Here is a 7,282-nt window from a genome sequence, read left to right as displayed (position 1 = left end):
TTGGCCAAAATGGAAACTGTGGTACAAAAGCTCAGTGAAAAAAATAATCCCTTAAAAATTATAATTGGGCAAGAATAATATAACAAAGTAAAAAGAATGTAAAATATCTCATTGGAAAAACAACTAACCTGGAAAATAGATCAAGGAGAGATAATTTAAGAATTATTAGACTACCTGAAAGCCATGGTAAGAAGAAGAGCTTACACATCATATTTCAAGAAATTACCAAAGAAAACTGCCCCAAGCTCTTAGATCCAGAGGGCATAATAGGAATTGAAAGAATCCGTCAATCACCTTCTGAAAGTAATGTCCAAATGAAAACTCCCAGGAATACTATAGTCAAATTCCAGAACTGCCAAGTCAAAGGAAAATATTGTAAACTGACACAAAGAAACCATTTAAATACTAGGGAGCCACAGTCAGGTTCACACAAGATTTAGCAGCATTCACATTATAGTAACATAGGGCTTAGAATATGATATTCCAGAAGACAAAAGAGCTAGGATTACAACCAAGAATAACCTACCCAGAAAAAGCAAGTATAATTCTTCAGGGGGAAAGGGATATTTAATGAAATAGAGGACTTTTAAGCATGCCTAGTGAAAAGACCAGAGATGAATAAAAAATCTGACATTCAAATAGAAGATTCAAGAGAAGAATAAAAAGGCAAACATGAGAGAGCAATGGTAAGGGATTCAACAAAGCCAAACTGTTTGTATTCCTGTATGGGCTATACCTCCTAAGAACATTATATTTATTAGGGAAGTTAGAAGGAGTCTACATAGACAAAGGCCATAAGTATGAGTCAATGATGTTGGAATGATCTCAAAAAAATATTAGAGGTGAGAGTAGAATGGGAAAATTTTTTTTATATAAAAGATGTGCAGTAAGAAGAGCTTTTATAGTGGAGGGGAAAAGGGGGGGCAGGCAATGCTTCAACCTCACTCTCATCAGAATTTGTTCAAAGAGGGAAGAATATAAATACACACTCCATTGGGTATAGAAATCTATCTTGTAGGGTTAGGGAGAGATGATAAAAGGGAGAGCCAATTAAGGAAGCCAATGGTCAGAAACAAAATAGACTTTTAAGGAGGGACAGGATAAAAAGAGAGAAGGATAAACAGAAGAATATGGGATAGAAGGGAATACATAATTATCATAGTTGTGAATATGAATGGAATGAGTTAACCCACAAAAAGGAAGCAGATAGAATAGATTAGAACCCAGAATCTAACGATATATTATGCATAAGAGACACACCTGAAAAGACACACACAGAGTTAAAATAAAGGGCTGGAGCAGAATCATTTATGCTTCAGCTGAAATAAAAATTGTAAGGGTAGCAATCATGATCTCAGACAAAGCAAAAGTAAAAATGGCCTAATTAAAAGGGAAACTACATTTTGCTAAAAGATACCATAGACAATGAAGCATTAAAAAAATTACAGCAAGTTTCTCTGATAAAGCCCTCATTTCTCAAATACATACTGAGTATAGAACAGAATCAAATTTTTAAAAATAAGTCATCCCCCAACTGATAAAGGGTCAAAGAATACCATGCAGTTTTCAGAAGAAGAAAGCAAAGCTATCTATGGTCATATGAAAAAGTACTCTGAATCACAACACTGAGGTACCAGCTTATACCTGTCAGAAATGACAAATGCTGGCAAGGATGAGGAAAAAATAGACACATTAATGAGCTGTTATGTAGCTAAGTGGTACAATAAATAGACTTCTGGGCCTGGAGTCAGGAAGATTCCTCTTCTTGAGTTCAGATTTGCTCTCCGATGCATACTAGATGTGTGACCTTGGGTAAGTCACTTAACTCTTTTTGCCTCAGTTACCTCACTTGTAAAATGAGCTGGAGAAGGAAATGTCAAACGACTACAGTATCTTTGCAAAGAAAACTGCAAATGGGGTCACAAAGAGTTGGACACAACTGAAAAATGACTGAAATGAATTGTTGGAGGAGTAGTGAACTGGTCCAACCATTACGGAGAATAATCTTGGAACGATGCCCAAAGGGCTATAAAACTGTGCATGCCCTTGGATTCAGTAATACCTTTACTACCAAAGAGATCACAGAAAAAGGAAAAGGACCTCTATGTACAAAAATATTTTAGCAGCTCTTTCTGTGGTGGCAAAGAATTGGAAATTAAGGAGATGTTCATCAATTGGAGAATGGATGAACAAGTTGTGGCATACTATTGCATTATAAGAAATGAGAGTGTGGCTTCAGAAAAATATGGCAAGACCTATATGATGCAAAATGAAGTGAGAAGAACCAGGAGATCATTGCATAGTAACAGTAATGTTGTAATGATGATCAACTGCGAAAGACTGGGCTGCTCTAATCAGTACAAAGATCTGAGACAATTCCAAAGGACTCATTTTTTTTTAAAAGTACTATCCACCTCCAAAGAGAGGATTAATGAACTGAGTACAAATTGAAATATAACTTTCTTGCCTTCTTTATTTTTTAGCTTTTGCTTTTTTTGCAATATGGCTAATATGGAAATATGTTTTGCATGATTTTACATGTATAATTGATATATCACCTGCCTTCTTAGTGGATGGGGGAGCGATGGAAGGGAGGAAAAGAATCTGGAACTCAAAATTTAAAAAGAATCTTAAAAATAAATATTTTTTAAATGGGGAAAAAGAACTCTTGGGGAGAAGTGAAAGTCTCATCTACCTGGCCTTGAGGTAGTATGAACCAGAATAGTCTGAATTACAGACTTCTAATAAACAATGTGTGGGGAGTTGAGAGAGGGAGGGACAGTGCTGACCATATTGTCATTCCGCTGCTTAAAAAATCTTTAGCGTTTCCCTATTGCTTCTAGGACAGGGTTTCTGTATCATGGACCAATTTGGCAGTCTGATGAAACCTATGTACCCCTTCTCAGAAAAACACTTTTAAATAAATAAGAAAATACATAGGACAGCAAAGGGAATTTTTTTTAACTTTTAGAAAGCATCAATAAAACTTTTTTTCACTGTTAATTGAAACTGAAGCCAAAACAACTGTATGGATAGCCCTACATCTCCATTCTTACCTCTGGGTGACTTTGGCCTTTTGGAAACAGTTCTGAAGAGGAATTTGAAAGACTCTAGAAATTTAAACCAGATGATTCACAGAGAGATTGAGCTTCAAAATCAACCTTTTATATTTATAAAAGGTAGCTTTTGATTTAAAAAAAGCTGAGGCCAGTCTCAAAAATACATTGACCATCAAAATGGAAATATTAATTAAATATAATGTACCGACAGTCAAGATTATACAGGCATATCTCATTTTATAGCTCTTCACTTTATTGTGCTGGCTGATTTTTTTTTTTTTTTTACAAATTGAAGGTCTGTGACAACTCTGCATCAAGCAAGTCTGTTAGCACAATTTTTCCAACAACATGTACTCACGCCATGTCTCTGTCACATTTTGGTAACTCTTGAAATATTTTGAACTTTTCCATTATAATATTTGTTACAGTGATCTGTGATCAATGATCTTTGATTTTACTATTATAACCATTTTGGGGCACCAAGAACCACGCCCATATAAGATGACTAACTTAATCAATAAATGTTGTGTGTGTTCTGACTACTCCGCCAACCAACCATTCCCCTTCTCTCTCCCTCTCCTCAGGCCTCCCTATTCCCTGAGATACAACAATATTGAAATTAGGCTAATTAATAACCTTACAACGGACTCTAAGTTTTCAAGGGAAAGGAAGAGTCAATCGATACAGCAAACTTCATTGTTTCCATATTTTAAGAAATCGCTGCAGCTACCCCAACCTTCAGCAACCACCACCCCGATCAGTCAGCAGCCATCAACATCATGACCCCTCTACCAGCAAAAAGATTACCATTCTCCGAATGCTCAGATGATGGTCAGCGTTTTTTCAGCAATAAAACATTTTTAAAATTAAGATATGTACATTTCTAAGACATAATAGTATAGCACACTTAATAGACTTCGGTATAGTGTAAACCTAACATATGCACTGAGAAACCAAAAAATTCATGTGACTCACTCTGTTGTATTAATTGCTTTATTGTGGTAGTCTGGAAGCGAACCCACAATAACTCCAAGGCATGCCTGTATAAAAGTGAAAAAGTCTCTCATGGTGCAAGTTAAAGAAGTAGTCATAGATAACTGTTAAGAAATAAGCCCAGAAGAAAAGAAGGAAAAAAGACGAAGTATGAAACAAGGACAACAACAAAAATGAACTCCATTTGATCTGATGTGTTTTGGATTGTTGCCCTTTTAAAATTGCAGCTTTATTACTTTCATAGAGCCAGAGAAATACGTCTCCATCATTGAGGAACGGCTTCAAAGTCAAAAAGTCTATAGTCATTTCTTCTAACCTCTTCCTCAGGTCAGTGACAGTCTCCTTACAGTCCCACATGAGTAGCATCTTCCTTCTTCCCTCCCTCCCTACCTCCCTTCCTTCCTTCCTCCTTTCCTCCCTTCCTCCCTTCTTCCCTTCCTCCCTTCCTTCCTTCCTTCCTTCCTTCCTTCCTTCCTTCCTTCCTTCCTTCTTCACTCATAACTACCAAAATAATCTTTCTTGAATAAAGGTCTGACTACCTCATTCTTTTGCTCTAGAATCTTCTGTGACTCCCTATTGCCTCTAGGATACAATGTAACTCTCAGTTTGGCATTTAATGCCCTTTTTAGTCTAGTTCTAACCTACCTTTCCAGACCTATTTCATATCACTCACCTTCACACATTCTGTAGTTCAACCAAACTGCCCATTTACCATTCCCCAAACTCAGCATTACATCCCCTAATTTCATTACTTTTCAGGTATAGGTTCCCCTATGCCTGGAATACTCCTTTACCTCACTTCTGCCTCTTAGATTCATTTCAGCTAGTCTGCGAAGCCACCTCAGTGTGAGAAGCCCTTCTTGATTTCCCTGATTGTTAAATACTGTCTTTCTCCTCAAATTGTCTTGTATTTGCTCATCTGTCTGTATGTTGCATCTCCCAGTAGAATGTTTCTGGAAGGAGGGAACTTTGTTCATTTTTGTTATTGTATCCCAAGAGCCTACTATGTATCACATAATAGGGGCTTTAATGCTTACTAAATCAAATTGAATTGAGCGTAGATATAACTCCATCCTATGAATTTTCTATAGCACCAGCCTTGGGAAAAATTCAAAAGTAGTCAAAAATATCCTTCCATATTTCACAACTATCTATTCTACACACATGTTTATCTACCTTCCTATCTGCAGCATTCTAGCAGTGGCCTTCACTCCCTGCTAAAAGGAAAACAATATGTTTAATTTACACTAAGATGTTAGTAACTTAATATGTTACATCCCAAAAGTGATTTGCATTTTAAGAGGGCTTCAGAGAGGGTATAAAGTTTAACCCAAAGCAATAAATCTTTAAATTATGGAATTTCAGGTATTGCTGACAGGACAAATGAAGGGGGAGATTTTGGAGAATTGAGAGAACTTGTCATTATCCCTTACATCACATACTACATGGGCAACTACCTACTCTGTCTACACATAAGGCTTGCCCTCTTCATCCTCAGCTGGGTTGCACTAATCCAGTATATGATATGAGGATAATGGGCATAGCCAATATAATGTATCCCCAGTTTGTTATCCATTTGAATAACTAAGAAATATTTCTTAAAAAAAACCTATTTTCTGTTTTCCCACTCAACCGCAGTCTCCTTGAGGCTAGAGACATTATACCTCTCCATATCTTCCATAGGACCATCACTGCATAGGCTCATTAAGTGTATTTTGAATGATTGATAAATGGGCATTCACTCTGATTAGCAACAGGCCAATGAAGTCATGAAATGAAGAACCCATTTAAACATGCATACATTCATCTATTTCTTAGACACACTAAGAGCAAAATCTCATGCATCCATCTCCTTCTCTCCATTAACATGACTACCACCCTAGTTCGTACCCTTATCCCTTTTCACCTGTACTATTGCAACAGCATCCTAACTGGCCTCCTGGCCTCCATTCTCTAGCTTCTTCAATTTTCCATAAACTTGCTGAAATAATCTTCCTAAAGCATGCCTGATTATGTCACTTCCCCACTCAACAACCCTTAGCAACTTTCTATTGCCTCTAGGACAAAACACAGCATTACATGTCTCAGTTCTGGATCTTTGCAAAGACTATCCCCCACACCTGAGATACATTCCCCCTTCATCTCTTCCTCATAGAATGCTTAACAATAGTCATAAGTCAGCTCAGGTGTCACCACCTGCATAAAACCTTTCCTGGATATCCCCATTAGCTATACTTTCCCCTTCTGGATTTTTTTACGCTCAACTAACCAACAAATATTTATTAAGTGCTGCTGTGTACTAAGTACTATTCTAAGTGATGGGGATACAAACCCCAGGGTCTGAAGGCTGATCCCTTCTTGTTTACTTTGCACATACTTTGCATTTACTTCTGCCTCCTCAGTACCATGGAAGCTCCTTTGGGGGCAGGGATGATTTCATGTCTGTCTTTGTATTTCCAGTCCTAACACAGTGGTGACTTGAACTAAGTAGGTGTTTAATGAATATTTATTGAATTGAAATTTATTTGTTTTTTTTTCAGAGAGCTGGGCCAGAAACTTTTCTTCAAAATTTTGGAATTTAAGTTCCATTTTAGCAAAATAAATTCAATTTCACTTAAATGGCATAGTAAGTGTCTATACTTGGTCTCTTCACAGAAGAGTGGTTTGCCATTTCCCTGGGTTAGAAGAGGCAGTATGACAGTGGAAAGAATGCCAACCTTAGATTCAGAAGAGACTTGGGTTCAAATAGCGTTGCCTTAACAGCTGCTGAATCATGGATAAGTAAGTCACTTAAATCTCCCTGATCCTCAGCTGTCTCACCTTTAAAATAAACATGATAGGGGTGGAGCCACGATGGCAGCTGGAGGGCAGGGACTAGCGTGAGCTCCCCTCCAGGTCCCTCCAGAAACCTATGGGAAATGGCTCTGAACCAGATCTAGAGCTGCAGAACCCACAGAATAGCAGAGGGAAGCAGGGCTCCAGCCCAGGACAGCCTGGATGGTTGCTGGGTGAGGTTTTTCGTACACGGAGCTGGGAGCAGAGCAGAGTGGAGCACAGCCCAGTGTGGGCTGCGCAGACAAACCAGACCAGGAGCCAGGCGGAGCGTGCCCCAGTGCCCTGAATCAGTGAGCTGTGGCAGTTGCCAGACTTCTTAGCCCACGAACACCAAATACAACAGAGAAGAACTACAGAACCCACAAAATAGCGGAGGGAAGCAGGGCTCTAGCCCA

The sequence above is a fragment of the Trichosurus vulpecula genome, chromosome 3 (genome assembly GCF_011100635.1).
Source record: "Trichosurus vulpecula isolate mTriVul1 chromosome 3, mTriVul1.pri, whole genome shotgun sequence".
In the NCBI taxonomy this organism is placed as follows: Eukaryota; Metazoa; Chordata; class Mammalia; order Diprotodontia; family Phalangeridae; genus Trichosurus; species Trichosurus vulpecula.
The sequence above is the reverse complement of the archived record's forward strand: the minus strand, read 5'-3'. Positions refer to the sequence as shown.